Genomic DNA, 20,000 nt, shown 5'->3' on the forward strand with positions numbered 1-20,000 from the left:
ATACTTTGTATCATTGTATGTGTGTGTGAACTTGTGTTTATGTGTTGTTTGTTTGTTTTAGAAAGAAAAATGCAATTGTGTTTTAGAATCTGTAAATATATATAAAGTGATTATATGAATATATATATATATATATATATATATATATATATATATAAGTTTATAAATATATATATATATATATATATAATATTAATATATTATATATATACAGTATAAATATATATATATATATATATATATATATATATATATAAGTTTCTGGAATCTGTAAATATATATATATATATATATATATATATATATATATATATATATATATATATATATATATATATACTATATATATATATATATATATATATATATATATATATATATATGTATTATTTTATATCTATCTATATGAATATAAGAAGGCCCATAAAACACTATTTAAATGTTGAGACCATATATTTCAGGCACTAGCTTCTGTGCCTCTGTTCACTGGTAGAATATGGACAGGTGGAAAGTTACAATGGTATATATACAAAAATATAAAGGTGTGGCCCTAGGCCTCCGATTTATGGAGGTGGCGTTTCTTAAGAAGGAGGAGAATGACCAAATTCCCTAATGGTTTTTGGCCTCATTAGCTCCCGTTTAAACATGGATCTGGCAGTCGCGTTTCTTGGGTCATCTTCTTCAGGAGGGGTTTGAGGTTTGTGTCGATGTCATCCGATTTCCAATGTCCTCCTGACAGGTTCATATTGTTGGTTTGATTGATGATAGCAGATTCCAGCATCCTTCTTTTGTACGGACAGCTACTTTTGAAAACCAACTGTTTACTCCAGTTAATGACATGCCCTGTATTTCTGATATGTAGGAAAATTCCTTGAACTCTCCGATAGCGTAACGTACTGATCTTTTGTGCTCTGTTATTCTTTCTGGCGCTCTACCTGTCTCGCCTACCGTAGATGTCCTGACAATTACTACACGGTATCTTGTAAAAGCTTCTTCCCTTTTGTTATTTAAGTATACGTTAACGAAAGCGAACTCCCGATGGATTTGGGATAATGGAAAATGAAAAGGATTTTTAGGCCTGAGTTGTTCGGAGGCCTTTTTTTGATGTTTTCATAAATAACGGAAGCTTTATTTTGTTGTTGAAATCTATTTGTCTGTTGTGAGTGGGACCTTTATAGTATATTTTATTCGTTTTGTTAATAGCCCTCTCGATAATGTGTGGTGGATATAGCAGTTGCGTGAGGTGTTGGCGGATCGTGTTAAACATTCTTTATCCAGGTACTCATTTGAACATATCCTAAGTCCTCTGAGAATAAGTTGCACCCTACCATGATTTTTACGGAGACGTCGTGGTAGCTTAAGAAATGAATGTAGGAGACAGCGAAGGTGGGTTTTCTATATACTGTAAATGCATACCTGTTCTGTTTTCTTATGATCAGTACATCTCAGAACGGCAGTTTTTGTCCTTTTCCCATTTTGTTTTAAATTTTATGGTCGGAACTAATAAATTTAGCCTATTAAAAAATTCATTAAAGTCCCCCAGCTATTGTCCCAGAAAGTAAAGATATCATCTACGTATCTAAGCCAGATCATATTATGGGGTTTGATAGACGACAAAAGTTCTGTTTCGAAATATTCCATGTACAAGTTTGCTAGAAGGGGTGATAGGGACTTCCCATGCTACAAAAATTTTGTTTGTAAAAATTGCCATTGAAAGAAAACACGTTGTTAGTTACACAGAGGTTGATAAGTTTTAAAGTTTTATCTATGCCAAGAGTGACATTGGAAATCGGATGACATCGACAGTTTAATCCTCAAACCCTCCTGAAGAAGATGACCCAGGAAACGCGACCGCCAGATCCATCGCCAAACGGGAGCTAATGAGGCCTAAAAACCACTAGGGAATTTGGTCATTCTCCTCCCTCTTAAGAAACGCCACCTCCATAACATCGGAGGCCTGGGGCCACACCTTTATGTTTTTGTATATATACCATTGTAACTTTCACCTGTCCATATTCTAAGATGAACAAAGATTTTAAAGCTAGTGCCCGAAATATATGGTTTCAATCCCCATTAAATAGTGTTTTTATGGGCCTTCTTATATTCATATTACACTGCAGTATTACAGGAAAAGACATTCATCTATTATATATATATATATATATATATATATATATGTATATATATATATATATATATATATATATATATATATATATATATATATATATATATTTAGTCTGTACCATATATATATATATATATATATATATATATATATATATATATATATATATATATATATATATATATATATATATATATATATATATATATATATATATATATATATATACATATATATATATATATATATATATATATATATATATATATACTTACCATATATATATATATATATATATATATATATATATATATATATATATATATATATATATATATATATATATATATATATATATATATATATATATATATATATATATATTGTTACGTGTGGTCTTGTTGATCATGTATTATTCAATTTACGTAATTTTACGGCCCTGCAAACCAAGATTACACGTAACCTGCCACTTGAAGCCAAAAGTTAACCTCAAAGACAGTCGTTAATTAGCCAAAGGTCGCCAGTTAAGGGTTATTAACCTTAACAAAGAATATTTGAGATGAATTTGATTTTAAATGCAACGGTTCTTCCAAACATTCGGACGCGAGGCATACAAAAGCATCGAGATTTAACCTGATTTTGCTTACCCTAAATCCTAGGTATTTTACTGGAATAACGGGGTTGAAGCTAACAATATAATAATTAGGCTTAATCTAGACTTTGTAAACACATATACCCTAAGTGGTGGCTGAAGGAAGAAAACAAAGAAAAAATGTGAAATACAGAAAAGTACTAGTCAATCGACGAAGCTTCAACAAAGAATCGGACTTACCGTGAATGTCGAGTCGCTGCGCAAAACGAGGGACCTCAGAGGAGTCGTATTCTGGCAGTCTTCCCAATTCACTAATTAAGATAGACGTGGAGAGAAAGTAATAAAGAATAAAGAATATCGTTCGACACGTCAGCGTCACCCTGGTTCAGTGACCGCTGGAATCTCTCTCAGTCTCCCGACCTCGCCTCGTTCCCGCCAGAGGAGGGCTTAGCCCGGGCAATCCGACCAGGACAAAGGCATCGTTCTTAGAATAAAAACAGGGCCACCATAACTAGGGGTCATTGAGGCGAAAAAGGACCTGAGGACCAGGTCCCTAATGCCCTAACATATTTTGTTTACAAACTTTCCAGCCTATCGCGGGGTTAAATGCCTAAATGCTACCTATTTCTCCAACGGATGTTAAAGTTTGAACTGAAGACGCTCTCTAGCGTGGGACAAAGCAATTTCCTGTCTCAGTCAGGCTGATATTTCTATCCCTAAATGTTCGAGGGCGAACAGCAGTAAATATTTATAAAAGCTCCCCCTTTAAGAGGGCCTTCACTCCCTTTTCGGGCGTGAAGGTCTATACTAAACAAGCTGTTCGCCTCTCGTAGGTTACTCTCCTTCCCTGAGCAGATTAGTCCTGGTTAGCCTACCTAGCTACAGAACTACCTAACCCTAGATAGGATATGAGCTATAATCACTACTTAACCTAATTCTAATAGTACTAGAAGGTGCTCACGGTTATTATAGGCTACCTCCTACAATCATGATGTGTTTTAGACCTAGCCTAGTGGTACATTCTATGATATTCCCTAGCCTAACCTATCCTAACCCGACCGTAGCACCAACATAAGAGTTAATATTCTAACTAAATTACAACATGGTTTATGTTTAATACAATTAAAATTTACTAGTTAATTCATGAGGGTTGCCTCATATGATAAATGGGTGCCTCACTGAGGTCTTAGGCCATGCGTGTCACGAGCATCGTGGCTCGTTTCACAATAGTTAAGATTACTGAAATTAGTTAGGCTACTTACATGATTACTGCGGCTCGGTGGTAAGTGGAAAGAACAAGGTTACTAAATTGATGTACTGTACTTTAAGGTGGCCTAGGCTAGGTACAAATAAAAGGAAGAGATCACACTGGCTACCTTCTCTGGGCAAGGGGCCAGGATCACTCTTAGATGTTAGGGCACTGTGCCGAGAGGGCACTAGTGCCAGGATGAGCTTATAGCTCGGCAACTACTGGGCTCTCTTCCGCCCCTTCTTCTTCTTCTTCGGTTTCCTCCAAGGCCTATCAGTAGCTGGCCTAGCAGGTGATGAGAGCACCGACTCCAGGACAGGCCAGAAGGGCTAGCGGGCGCGAAGTCAGGGGCAACTGCAAAAGCTGCGGAGGACTCCTACTCCGGCTGCTGCGACAACCGGAGCGAGAGCGATCTCGACTTCTGCGTCCGAGGATGCCAGTTCCTGGTCTTCCAAGGGAGGGGTACCATTTCGATCCTCCAGGGGTTCATCCCTGGATTCAAATTTGCAAAGAAGAATCTTGCAAAGAAGAAGTTTCGGGTGCTGGAGGCTCTCCAGTCGCGATGATCAACTGCATGGGGAATCCTAAATCTCCCGGAGGAGGATTCGCCTCATGATTTAGACCCGGCATAGGGGCCTTTTCCATTGGTAGCTCAACGTCCGTGGCGGGACGGAGTCTGGCACTGCTCAGTGCTCGCAAGTGGCACTGGCAGCAGTTGAGGGTCAGGCATGCCTGACAAGGGGTCCGAGGTGCAATACCTCTCGGACGACTTGGGTTTGGCTGCGCAGAGATTCCTGCCCAGCAGGAGATCGTAGCCTCTCGGTAGAGTTTTGTTCGGGGCGTCCGCTGGGCGTTGCTTGTTTGGGCAGCCCTCCCAATTTGTGGAGTGGTCTGCCCGCTTGCACGTCCTGCAGCGGTACTGCTCCTCCTGAATCTCTTCGCGGGGGAGGACCTCTTGGTGGGCCAGCCCTTCGCGATTGGAGAGGGCTAGGCCTGAAATAAGTTTGGTTTATGCCCCTTCCATGGACCACTTTGGTGGGCGGAAGGTGGAGGTTTGTCATGGTTGAGAGTTTTTACATGTGGCCTCTGTGGAGGAGGTAACGTGGCTGCGGAGTGGCGTTGGTGACGGGCTTCGCAGAGAAGATCCCGACCCAACAAGAAGACCACTCCGGGCCGAATTCCACCTACCACGCCAAGGCGGTGGGGTATCGTGCCCAAGGTGTCATAACCTGGAGTTGGACAGTAGGAACGGTGATGGTGTGGCCCTCTATCCACTTCATTTCCCACCGTTTCTTCGTCAACCATGGCACTGGCTGGCACTTGGGCCCTAGTGATCAGGCTAATGTCTGCCGCAGTGTCTACTGTGACCGAAGGGTCACTGGCAGGCTAGTGCTCTGAAGAGGGGCCACCGAGATGAACTGGGTTTCCAGTCTCTCGGGGTAAAGGATCCGGTGCGGACCAGCAGCAGAAAATGAAGTGCTGATTAGGTTGACAAATTTGGTGGTGGGGACATGATGTGGACAGGCCGGAGATCCAGCATTGTAGTGGCTAGCAGCCCCACAGGATCTGCACGGGCCTTTTGGATGGGCTCGGTGGCCTGCAGTAACTGTTGGAGGAGAGGGCTGAGCGGATGAATCGGGAGCGGAGTTCTGGCTGGTAGGGTTAGGCTGCTTATTAGTGCCGAGTTTGTATCGGCACTCAGCTTCAGCGTGGCCCCCTTCTTGCAATAGTTGCACAGGGTCTTGCTAGGCAGTCCATTCTTCGGGCGAGTGGAGTTCGAGAGGTAGGCGGAGGGATGATTCGCTTCTGAGAGGTGCTATGCGACTGATTGAAGGTTTCCCACGAATCAGCCATGCGACAAGCTTCCATAAGTGTGGAGGGCTGTTTATCGTTAAGATATACTGCAAGGGGCCCTGGCACACATTGGAAAAGGTCTTCTAGCATGGTCCGATTGAAGAGATCCTCAAACGTCGTGCAGGCCAAGGAGTCGAACCAGCGCGTGCATCGGACTGGGTTTTGTGACATGCCCATTCCGTCCAAGACCAGCCGACTTCCTTGGCAAGACCTCGGAACCGTTGTCTCCATTTTTCTGGGGTTATCTCGTAGGCCTTTGTAATGACTCTACGAACTTCCGCCATGTTGCCTCTCTGGCTCTTCTCCAGTGAGCTTAAGCGCTGCCTTGGCTTTTCCCTCCATATGCTTGGCTAGTATTAAGGCTCTCTCCGTCTCCGTGGTGCTGTAGTTATCGAAAAGAGCCTCGATCTCCTCCAGCCATGCTTCTGGCTCGTCCTCAGTCCACTTGGGGACTAGGGAATTGATGCTCGAAATTGGAGCGTTTGATGCAGCAGGTGTAGGACTGGAGGCTTGATGGCTAGCCATAGCTTCGGCATTCTCCATTTTCGCTCTCTCAAGCTCGAGCTCCTTCTCCTTTAGGGCTAACTCAGTTTCCTTGCAGGCTAACTCATGCTGTCTCCTTCTTTCTTCTCTTTCCTCTTCATATTGCCTTTGCTCGGCTTCATACACCCTTCGTTCTTCTTTCATACTTCCTCTGCTCGGCTTCATACTTCCTCTGCTCGAGTCTTTCTTCCTTCTCCCGCTTGGCCAAGTCGTCCACTTGCTCCTTAACCCCAGGTGGTAAGTTCCGAGCCGGTGAGACCTGCCGCCGTCCCCAGCCCCAGGAAGGTTTTATAATGCTCTGCTGCCATGGTTCTGGTGGGAAGGGCGTCTAACCGGGTCGACGGGCGTACTTGGGCAGCGAGGAAGTGTCTCTTCAATGACGTGGCACCCTTTCAAAAGGTGGCACTGTAGTTTGGGTGTGCCGTGTACAGGTCACACTGGTGGCACTCAGTATCCCTAGGCACTGGTGCAGGTTAGGTTCCAGAAGAACTTTCTCTTCTGTGTTCCCTTTGGTTTTTGTTTTATTTATTTTTCTGGATTTTTTAGTGGCACTTATGGTGCCAATGTGTTCCTAGGGACCCTCTACTGGAGTCCAACTAGGCTATATGGGAGGAAAGGCACTCTACACCCCTGCAGAGTGCAACAATCGAATGAGAGAGAAAAGGAAGGTAAAAAGAGAGAGAGAGAGAGAAAAGTAAGCTATTCAAGTGATGACAGTGCTGCAAATTATTGGCACTGTGGAATAAAGTGAATTTGGGTTTTTTTTTTTTTTCTTAAAGATCCTCGTGAGTGGCTGGTCCCAGTACTGGCCCCAGTGCTGGCCCCTTCTTTTTCAGAGGGTGAAAACTACTGTTTGCTTCGGTCTGGATAGCAGGCCTCACTCGTGACCGACAGTTTATCACTGTATTGTAATTACTCTTAACTTGTCCTCATCTATTGTGGGACAGAGGTGTTTCTTTTATTTGGTTTATTGTATTCGAATTAATTAGCCTAGTGTCGGCCGTTCTTTCTTTGAAGAGGGTCACGTACACTTAGGTTAGGAATGCTTACTTGAATGAGAGAGAGAGAGAGAGAGAGAGAGAGAGAGAGAGAGAGATTTTCAATCAGCTAATTTCTTGCTGCTTGAGAACATGTAAACAAAGATTTTATACATGCACAATGGCATGGATCTTAATAAAATGATATAGATGCGTCGTCTTGGCTTCCTTAGGGATTACTTTATTATCTTAATTTTCCTGGGGAGCCGACGTCACAAAAGTTTATCGTAAAATTTTAAATTTTCTTTATATGATTTTTATAGTAGGTATTTGTATAGGAACTTGTTATTACTACCTAACTAAGGCCTATCTTTCCCTGCCTAAATTATCTTTTTTTTTTTTTTTGTCTAGCTAAGATATTAGGAGGTGGGTAACTACTTAAAAAAAAAAAATATGCCCCAAGAGTGGCTGGGAGCAGAGTCACAACAGAGAATGACAATAACAAGGTCTTGAGATGGCGGCCAAGGTCCCGTTAGGCCTAAATTTCAAAACAAGCCGCTCAAAAAAATGGCTGGTCCTCTACAAACAAACAATTAAAACAATGCGAACACGGCGGAGGAATCCAAGATGGCGGGTATTTTCTTTTCAAACAAATTCAAAAAAACAACGAAACAAATGCAGGTATCCAGATTTTACTTTAAATATACCAATCATGCATAGCGTTTTACGTTACGGATGGAAAACTAAATTACCAAACAACTTTGTGTCTTTTGTTATCGTATTCCTCACCGGACATTAAACAAAAGAATGAAAAGAGAAATGCTGATTTGCCCTGCGTAAATTTACGTTGTTAACGGTACCTTTATTGTAAAATTACTATTTCAGTTCGTTTGCTACTTCACTGACACGGTTTTTTGAATGATTCCGCTATATGCAAACAATAACGATCGGAATTGCCGACGCGATTTCTAAATTACTTTGTGTACATGAAACTGGGCTCCGCGATTCTCGGCCTTTGAATTCGTTACTTGAACGACTTGACTCACAATCCGAACACGGTAAAATGTCCTTGTCTTAAACGTTATAAATTATGACTCTGCTCTCGACGCACCCTTCCCTACGCTAATTCTCGCTACACTTGTTATTATAACTATTCTCTTTACTGCTTATTATTATGCCTCGTTCCTTGTTTGGAAGAATGAAATGGAGTTCGATATCTGACTTTTATTTTTGGAATTAATGTAATTTTAATTTCCTTTTCTCCAGATTCTTTCTCTAAAATGTACTTTAGATCCTGGCAAGGTCGCCAATGTTACGTGTGAGAGGTCTTGCAATTGTTGTATTATTCAATTTACGTAATTTTTACGACCCTGCAAACCAAGATTACACGTAACTGCCACTTGAAGCCAAAAGTTAACCTCAAAGACAGACGTTAATTAGCAACAAGGTCGCCAGTTAAGGGTTATTAACCTGTAACAAAATATTTGAGATGAATTTGATTAGGAAGGAAATGTTCTTCCAAACCACCTATATCTTAAGGCTGATACAAAAGCATCCTAGATTTAACCTGATTTTGCTTACCTAAATCCTAGGTATTTTACTGGAATAAGGTTTGAAGCTAAGACAATATATAATAATTCTTTTAATCTAGACTTTTTAAACACATATACCTAGCAGTGGTGGCTGAAGGAATAAAACAAATAATATTTTTTTGAAATACTATTTAAATACAGTCAATCGTTCAAGCTTCAACAGCTGAATCGGACAATTAAGGTAAATATTAGTCCGTGATCTTTACACAAAATGATGGATGAACCTCAGGAGTCTATAAATGGCAGTCTTCCCAATTCAGCCATTATAGATAGATACGGAGAAAAGTGCAAAGAATAAAGAATATCGGAAAGAGATAAGCAGTGCCATTCCTTTTCTGTACCGCATAATTATTTCCTGACGGCCAGTGTCCGAACTGACAGCATGTCTTGATAAAAGTGACGAATCGTTTATTTTTCCAGTGACTTGAAAATGTGCATGAGTGATCAAGTCTATCGTCATCATATAAAAATGTTGACAATATTTACATTGCGTGAAATGGGTTTTTCTTTCGTCTTGGAAATATTAATGTTTTTAAGTGACTCTTTTACCAAACAACCAGCCAGATAAAAGACATTATGATGGATCTAGAGATTTCCCGTTTTAGAATTTTGACTCTTGCAGCGGCGTAGCTGGCAATCCATCGGGGGAAGGGCCTAGTTGAGGGCTAAGATATATTTATATTTATAAAATAAAATATACAAACAATAATATATATATATATATATATATAAAATATACTATTCTATAACGTATATAGCCATGTGAATGAAGGAAAATAATAGTATAAGTAATTAATGAATTATAGAAAATTTTAATTAATTTTCAACTCTTACTATATGCAATGTATCAAATGCTGTAATGAATTAAGTTTAGCATACAAAGTATAATTTCAAAATAGGGCGGCCAGTATATAGCCAACATCTGACTGGAGGTTAATTTGTATTTATCCCCTACCCCAGTATTTACAACTCTTATTTATTTTTTACTTACTATATGTCATGAAAATATTAAACAAAACAGAAAATGAACTGAGTGATATTTTTATTAAAGGAATTGTTATATAGGTACTTTATGATACGAGATGTCTATCGTTGACTTTATTATTTATTTGTAGGTTTGTTTGCTTAATATTAAAACGACCATAAATTTTTAATAATCCTTATGCAGGTAATTTGCGACTGTATTTTGTTAAAGTTTGCTAATTATACAGAGATTAAATAATATAAAGAAGTCTAAGTATGGAACGGACAGTGATCGATGATTTGCCCTTTGGACAGCCATTGTTTACAAATGAAAATAGCTTACATGGAAAATAATACAAACATACAAGCATTGTTTATTTATTCTTCTCTTTCATTCTCTCCTCATGTCTTATGGATAGTTTCAATATGGTATGTACAGATATCTTTATTATATTTTAAAGCTATCAGGTTTATTGAAATTTACAGTGAGTCCCACTCCAGAAATTTGTGCTACAAATTAAAAAGACTGATTAGGAACAGCGTAGAATAATCTTGGCCTTCCCAATAATCAGTGAATATTTTAACCATCCCCTCATCAGTTGCAGAAGAACAGACCGTTTTAAATCTTGGGAGTTTCATTCGCTGATAAAACCTGGTTATGAGAGTAATTTAATTTTAGTTGCTTTTGATAAACATTTTCATTCAAAAAAAAACAACTATGACAAGAAAATATAGTTTTTATGTCTCTCAAAGGCATTTTTGTTAAATGTCTTGGAGCAAATAACAAAAAATCGCTCCGAAAAGATTCCAAAATGCATTCTTTTTTTAACAAAACTGGGGGATATCATCATCACAAAATCTGACAAAGACGGGAAAAATAGTTCTCTTGAAAACAAGAGACATACATCAATAAAGTTCAAGAACTTCTAAACGATTTTAGACCTACGACAAATTAACGAAAGATCCCACATCATTTATTTTTTGCTCAGTTTAACAAATCAGTTAGAACCATTAGGGGTGTCAAAAAGACATAGAATTCTTTCAGAGACATTCAGGTAATCAACCCTCTCCCCTATTTTTACGGCCTTGAAAACACATAAAGATGGGCTTTACGCCCCATAATATCCAGCAGGGCTTTTTATGTACAAATTATCAAATTCTTTCTTGTTATAGGTTTTTTAAGAACCTTAATCCATCCTCCCACGTCAAACATGCAGAAGATTTCATACAAAAATAATAGTTTAAACATCAAACAACATCAAAACTTTTTAATTAGACAAACTATTTCATATTAAGAATTATTTATATATATATATACATATTTATATGTTATATATATATATTTATTAAATGCCTTTATATATATAATATATATATATATACTCTGTATAAATTTTTATATAATGCACAAACACACACACACTATATATATATATTTATTTATATGTTAAACAGTCTACTAGCAAGGGGTTACTGCACAGAAAAACACAGCAATGCTACAAAAATATCAGTGGATGAAAGTGTTCAAAAAACTTCCAAACAATTCTAAACCCTATACGAAAGGCTTTTTAGCAACTCAAAAGTTTCCACACTCACTGCACTACCCACTGCTATTTTGTGCACTGGCAAGCTTCTGAATATTACGATTTATTGTCCAATACTTTAGTCTTCTATAATAATATATATATATATATATATATATATATATATATATATATATATATATATATATATATACATATATATATATATATATATATATATTTATATATATATATATATATATATATATACATACATATATATATATATATATATATATATATATATATATATATATATTTATGTATGTGTGTGTATGTGTGTGTGTCAGTGTGTTTATCAGCTGAAACTGCATAAAAGGCTTGACAAGAAACGACAGTATGGCAAATAGCTTTATGTGTACTTAAACATTTTGGGAGCAGAGTGATGCAGAGAAAGAAAAAGCTCTTACAAGAAAAAAAATTTTGTTTTATTTGAAAAATTTACTATTAGGCCATTTACAAACAAACAAAGTCCGTCCAGATTACTCAACTGCTTAACACACAAACAAGTCAAAAGGAGGAAAGGAATTGCCTTTGAACTGCATCATATACAGAAATAAATGCTAACAATTTGAGGTGCTTGTTTATTTTGAGCTTATTATGTATATACTGTATATTATATTGATATATATATATATATATATATATATATATATATATATATATATATATATATAACATTATATTGTATGTTTGTGTATGTGTGTGTGTGTGTGTTTGTGTATGTATGTATGTATATAATAATATATATGTATATATATCATATATATTAGTATAGGCTTTATATTTCCCTATATATATATATATATATATATATATATATATATATATATATATATATTTATTTATATATACATATTCAAGATCTTTATTTCTGACACTTTCATTATATAATTAGGATTATGCTCTTTTCACAAACTCATCGGCCTCCATTCTCCCCACATGACCAACACATGTCAAAAAGACTAGTCTATTCTATGCTAACCTTTTCAACACTTCCATGTATCCCCACGTTAATGCTAAACTCAGCCTTATCCAGACGAACCTGTATTTCTTACTCTCTTTCATCCACGTTTGCCTAGGACAGAACTTTTATCTATCCTAAACGCTATTCAATCTTTGTCCTTCCCAGTCCTGCAAAGACACATACTATTTTCATTACTTTACCTGTTTGTCCCATCACGTCCAGAAACATTTTCTCTTCTTAAACAAATCAACTACGATTCTCCTTTACTTTAAAATGGAGCAATTGCAACACATTCAGAATTCTAGGACTCTGGATTTTATGCTTTCTGTGTCTTGTAATTCATACACATACATTATATATGTTTACATATGTGTATGTATATACATCATATATATATAAATATATACATGTATTATTCACGAATACGTATTTTTTTTGTTAGCAAGGTAGTCGAAGTCACTGTATAACGTTGTTTTTAGGCCTAACCATGTTTCGAATCCTGGCTGGCTAAGAAGCAGGTATCAGTCATAATTCCTTTTGCCTTCAAGTTATTCTCAAGGTATAATGAATTGGGTATTATTAATATTTGAAAATATATATATATATATATATATATATATATTAATATATATATATATATATATATATATATATACATGTTTATATTCACACATATGCATGTATTTATGCGTTGTACTTCATTACATTAGGCAACACGTCACCAGAATCAACGAATATGTACGAAAACCATAAGAATAATTAAAAACGGCCGTGAATTTGAAACATCTTCCTTGTTCTGAAATCGAACAAAGACAAAATAACGCACCTTTTGTTCAGATGAAAAACGAAGAAGTTCTTCGAAGTACCATTGTCATGCAAAACACGTTCTCGAAATGAATCTCACAGGCGGGATTGCGCAAAGACAACAACGTTGCGCAAACGATGAGTCTTCAGTTTCTATGGGTTGTCGAGAGTGATCTTAACTCAACTTCAGGATTTCACTTTTTTTTAAGGGGCGAGAAAATTCGCCAAAATGATTTGTCTTTTTCGTTTAAAGGCGAGACTCGAGTCCTTAAGGAATCCTTAGATATTCTGAATTGATAATTTTGTATTTTCGTGCTTAGGCTTTATTTACTTAGTGAAATGCTAGTAACTTTGACGCTGATGCGGTATAAATAGGTATGTGCACTAGCGGATCCAGGGTTGGGGGCCACCTGGGCAATGTACCGCCCCATGAAAAATAATTACAAAATAATAATATTGAAGATTTAGATAATAATATAAATGAGAAATATAAAAATGGGAAAAAATAATAAATCTTTTATAGAAATAATATATATATATATATATATATACAGTATATATATATATATATATATATATATATATATATATATATATATATATATATATATATTATATATATTTTTATATATCAATATATATATATATATATATATGTAAATATATATATATATATTATATATATATATATACACACACATATATATATATATGTATGTATGTATGTATGTATGTATGTATGTATGTATGTATGTATGTATGTATGTATGTATGTAGCTATCAAGGGGGCATCCAGGAAAAGGCAGCACGTACATAAAAACAACAGTTTATTTTGCCGACGGCGTTTCGCAATCTCTCATCGCATCTTCAAGGCTGTAATTTACAATAAAATATAACTTAAAAGTGTGTTTTTCTTATAAGGTTTAAGTTATATTTTATTGTATATTACAGTCTTGAAGGCGTTGCTTTTATGTATTGCTGCCTTTTCCTGGGTGCCCCCTTGATAGTACTATAGCTTTCCAGCTCTATGACTTCCAGATATATGATATATATATTATATATATATAATATAAACATTAAGCGACAATTGTCGTTTGATATCCAATTTGCGCTGCTTCGGGAATATCACCGAAGGGGAATTATAAGTGATTAATAGATTGGCATCTAAGTGACTCGAACACTCGACAGTATCCTCCAGCGACTTCCAGATGCATTCCCTTCATGGCTAAGTTATTCCCAAGGTATAGTGAATTCGATATAAAGGAGTATTTAACGCTTAATAATTTCATGTATAAGTGACAAAACTATGATAAATAACCAAGTCTTACAAACTTGGTAATCAGCTATCATACAATAGATGGGTTGATTTCGATGCTAAGTAGAGAATCAAATTCGACATGAACATGTTCAGCAGAGTTGAAATGGGCTAGTATCACTATTGATGGCTGAATTGATAAGCCCTTGTTTCTTCTGTATCAAACCCAAAAGGCATTGGCGATAGATGTATTTATTTTATTCACCTGGCTTTGTAAGTTATTCTAAAGGTATGGTGAAATATACGTATACAAACAACACACACACACACACACACACACACACATATATATATATATATATATATATATATATATATATATATATATATATATATATATATTTATATATTACATGACCATTCATGAATTTGAACGTTCGTGCATAGCTCTCCACGTATAAAATCATACAAATTTGTGATAAATATAAAATCGGACCACACAAGTAGAAAAACAGGAGTATACTCTTAGCCCATTAGCGATTTGCTACGGCTCCCATAACACTTGGTTCCCTCCACCCCTCTCCAACTGTAATGGCCCCACCATCGTATTCCTCACTGCCAAAACCTTTGTGCTGCTGTACGCTTCCTTCTCCAGGCACAAACCGAAAACATGGACGCTGGGGCATCACTGGGCGAGTAACGGGATTTGTCCACAATTGATCCAAGCCAGCCATCTGGAGAAAAGTTGGGAACCAGGGACATATAAGGACGTCAGACCGGAGGTCCCAGTCAGTTTGTGACACACCAGCTGCACAGACAAACTGCTTGTCAGTTGGCACTCCGCCCCCCCCCCCCCCCGGCTCCCCACACAGTCACTGCCAAAAGACCCCGTTATCAAAGACAAGTCTGGTTTACTCTCAAGACGTCTCGTCCAAAGACTAAGGTACAATGTGGATTGTGAAGTTGTTCGGCACATATTCTTTTAATGTATTTCAATTGCTCTCTTATATTCACTCCCTTGCAATCTCCTTAGGAGCCTCAGCGAAGTGGTATTATCTTTACTTGTGTAACGTAAAACATAAGTGTTTCTTGCATTCCATTTGAGTTTGAATGATTCTCCCTCTCAGCCTTCAGCATTCCAAATTAAACGTTTTATTTGCTGTAGCAATCGAAGTGATAGTGCTGTTCTGTATTGCAGAATAGGTGATCGTGTTGCTGTGTACTTGCCTGCTCCCACGGTGCCTCTTCCCCTCATCTATCAACTTTGAGAAGAGTCCCTCAAGATTTGAAATCTGAAGATTAATTTATTTTATGTAACATATGCTGCATTATCCTTATTATTTCAATTTAACCTTAGAGGTTTCTTCATAGTATATCTGCCTTGCTGTGGCACTATTGCTTTATTAAACTAAGATAATCATGGTGCCACGGAGCTAGTGGTTAAAAACTCCTGTGTATGTTTCTTCCGATTTATGAAATTATAACTTATTAAGTGAAACGTTGAATTTCCCTTAAGACCCACTTAAGTTATTTTGACTTGAAGTCCATTGATCTTTTTACAAGTGTAGCCCCCAGTTGGATGCAGAGATATCTCAGGTAAGAGAAAGGTAGTAAGTTGCTCGGCTATACCTGTGATAATATATATGTATGTATATATACTGTATATAGATAATATGTATATATACATATACATTACATTAGTTCTATTTACTTAGGTTAAGTTCTTTGAGTTCCTGGGATGGAGGTCCAGGCAGTTTGTATACACTCAACATTTTCAATCACTACCGTGCAATCTCTAGAGCCGAGATCTTCGGTAACCTATACACTTCGCACGTTCTACTGCAAGTTTTTCTGGTAACAACAAACTCTTGATAAGATAAACACCGAAAGAGAGACGCGATATATGATTTCATCCTTGTATCTTAAAGTTTTATTTAATTATTATATAATCTTGAAAGTAAGAATAAACAGGAGCTCGTATTAGGCTGTGTTGCACGTCGAGTAGATTTGTTCCATGGATGTAGATTTATTCCATGGATACCAGATTATTCTAGAGATGTAGATTTATACCTTGGAAATAAGGTTTATTCCATGATTGTAGATTTATTCCATCGATATAGATTTATTCCATGTAAAGTAGATTTATTCCTGGAAAACCTTACTTTATTAAATCCATTCATGGATATAGATTTATCCCATGGAAGAAATTTATTCCATGGATATAGATTTATTCCATGGATGTAGATTTATTCCATGAAAGTAGATCACTTTGATGGATGCAGATTTATTCCATGGAAAAATATTTATTCCATGGATTAGAATCCATGAAAATATGATTTATTCATGGATATAGATTTAAAAATGTAGATTTATTCCAAAAAAGTAGATTTATTCCATGGATGTATATTTATTCCATGGATATGGATTTATTCCATGGATGTAGATTTATTCAGGTAAATAAGAATTTATTCCACGGATGTGAAAATTTGTTCCATTTTAGCATTTATTCCATGAAAATTGTGCCATTACTGTATTCTGACTTAAATAAATGTAAGTGTAAGAAATGCATCTTACACCCTTTCCATCAACGAACCTTTAATTGATCTTTTTCTATTCACTACTCAAAAATTAAGTATTTTCAATGTAGGGGGATCGTACTTTAATTATTGGCTTGTAATTACATTTCTTCATCTCAGCAGATATGAATGACTTCCTAGTTACGTGACCAACCTTGTAGAAAAGCTAAATTAGGGGAAATCAATCTTTAAATAGATAAAGTATAGAAAGAGCCCCGCCAAATGTAGTTCCCCAGGTGTGCTAGGGCGGGTGTAGACTCCCGGGAGGGCTCCCCCAAATTACTTTCCAAAGAGCTAATTATTACTATACCCGAGCTGAATCAGCGGGTCTAATTACGACAATTACGATAGTTACAACGGGGCGGTTGTTTTGTGTCTATATAATGTCAAATGTGTCAGTGTCTTGATACACAAGGGTAATTATGTAAATTATAGTTGTCTCTCTTTAGAGGTATGAATGTTGTCGAAATCGTTTCCGCAAGAATGGAACTTCCTTTGTATTAACCCTTTGATTTCGGTTGTAACGTATACGACGCATTTAATAAACTGCTCCGAACATTGTTGTGTCGTATACGAGCACCGGTAATTTCCTTTTATGTGAAGGGACTGATGATTGAAATACTGGCCTCTTTTTCGATATGGTAACAGTCTGTCAGGTTGCCATACGGTGAATTCATATAATCACGTTTCCAAAATTCATTAGTTTCATCAAGATGCTCAGGGCTAGGTCAAGGGTACGACATCCCCGAGTTGACTGCCGGCAGATCGGAGAGAAGAGCTCTCACGAGGATAACTATTTTATAGATCTCTTCTCGACTCATTTTCTGATAAGGAAATGAATCGACTTAGAAGCGAAATGAAATGGATAATATATCCTGGTACAAGAGACAGTGATGAAATATCAACCGACAGTAAAATGACGAAAATTGCCACCTACAAATGAAAGCCAAGGTGTCAAAAGAAGGCGGAGACAGCGAAGTGACCCCAGGTGATGAGTGGGCGGGCTGCCAGCAATTTCCAGCCCAGAGATTTCATATTTGGATAGCAGTGGCAGTGGCATTACATGTCGAATGTAATGTGAATGAAAATTCAAATGAAGTAGGACTATTTTTTTTGAATTTTTCGACAACGAATTTATGGGGCTGATTAAGTTGAAGAGACAAACCATATCAGAGATTCCTTGTTGATACGCTAGGAGATGCAGTGCCAAAGTATTTGGGTAAAAATTTGCTCAGGTTACTGTGGAGGAAATGATATGGTTCCTTTTGTGTGATTATGGATCATGTCGCATATAAGTAAAACATCGCATCGTAGATTACTGGACTACGCTTGAGACATTCGAGACAAAAAGGAGTGAGAAGGCTGATGGCAAGGGACAGATTTCTTCAGATTCTACGTATTCTACATTTCGTTGATAATTCACAGAAACAAGCCCAGATAATAACTAAAAATTAAACCTGTGCTCGACAGTGTGCGTAGAAAATTCCGGGAAAATTTTCAACCTTTCCAGGATTTATGCATAGATGAAAGTTTAATGTTATGGAAGGAAGGCTAAGTTTCCAAGCAGTACATTCCCAGATAAAAGAATGATTTGGAGGAATATTTGAACTTTGGGGATGCCAAAACGGATTATATTGTCGATTTTATAATCTATACTGGAAAAGATACAGAGATATTGGTACATGAGGATCTAGGGGTATCTGGTTCTGTGGTAAAAATATTTATGGCCCTGCATCTCGGAAAACATCACATCCTGTATTTCGATAATTGAGTATTGCAGCCCAAAACTGCTCAAGCATTTGGGCGACAACGAAACAGGAGCATGTGGAACAGTCCGGAAAATAGAAATTTATGCCTAAATTCTCCTGATGTGAACAAATCTTGAGATTTGTCTCAAAACTGCAATGGAATTTAGGTTTAAAATGGCAGGATAACAGGACAGTGTATATGTTATCTTCAGTACATGAAAATATAATGGTAGACTGTGAAAAAGGTGTCGACCAGGGGAATTTGTGCAAACCTTGCATGCGTTGTTGACTATAATAAGAAAATGCGGATTGTGGACAAGAAACGACATGCTTATTAGTTCTGTGAAGTGTATCCGTAAAACCACGAGATGGTACATAAAACGATTTTTCCGTCTGCTTGATATGATACTAGTAAACCGTTATCACTTGTATGGATTTGTTACTGGCAAGAAAGGGTCATATTTACAGTTTTCTAAGTCAATGTTCTGCAGTTGATTGAAAGGTACCCTCCATAACTCCAACAAGACACTGACCAAACAGACCGTAACAACGCGCCAAGGTGGCTAACAGAAAGACACTCTGATCCAGTCTCTAACAGAAAAACAACTGCGACCCAGACTACATGCTGTGCTCACATGCCATCCCGTAGGCCCAAGAAAGGCCAGCAGACATATTTTATGTAAAAGACTGCAAGCAGTACATTCCAGATAAAAGAAGTCGATTTTGGCGGAAAATATTTGAACTTGCGATCATGTCGCATATAAGTCGCCCTTGTTTCAGAGAATACCACACACTTCTGAATTACTAGAATTCTTGTCGTAAAAGTTTTGTCAAGATTATTATGTTCAGCTTATTAAATATCTGTATTCTATAACTATTTGTTATTCACATTGTTTGATTTCATTCAACTTATGTCATAAAAGCTTCTTCCAATCATGTTGAGTCTTTATGTGTTTATACATTTTCTGATTTTATTATTTCACAAAGAAAATATATTTTGTAAAAATAAATGTTGAAATTCATCCGTATTATAATTTTCTTCATCAGAATTATATTTAGTCTTTAGTGAGAGAGAGAGAGAGAGAGAGAGAGAGAGAGAGAGAGAGAGAGAGAGAGAGAGAGAGAGAGAGAGAGTAAATTACTATTTGGTGTTTAATGCGTTCCTTTTC

At 36.8% G+C, this 20,000-nt stretch overlaps 2 long non-coding RNA genes across 6 annotated transcripts in view; both read left to right on the plus strand.

Annotated features, from left to right (window-relative positions):
* Positions 1–20,000, plus strand: part of LOC136842659 (uncharacterized) — a 542,312-nt gene that overhangs the window by 93,309 nt on the left and 429,003 nt on the right. The window lies entirely within an intron of this gene.
* On the plus strand, positions 14,927–16,005 carry LOC136843012 (uncharacterized). Its single transcript, XR_010854412.1, has 2 exons — positions 14,927–15,450; positions 15,706–16,005. It is a non-coding gene; the product is annotated as an uncharacterized lncRNA (long non-coding RNA).

Source organism: Macrobrachium rosenbergii, chromosome 10, assembly GCF_040412425.1.
Source record: "Macrobrachium rosenbergii isolate ZJJX-2024 chromosome 10, ASM4041242v1, whole genome shotgun sequence".
Lineage (NCBI taxonomy): Eukaryota > Metazoa > Arthropoda > Malacostraca > Decapoda > Palaemonidae > Macrobrachium > Macrobrachium rosenbergii.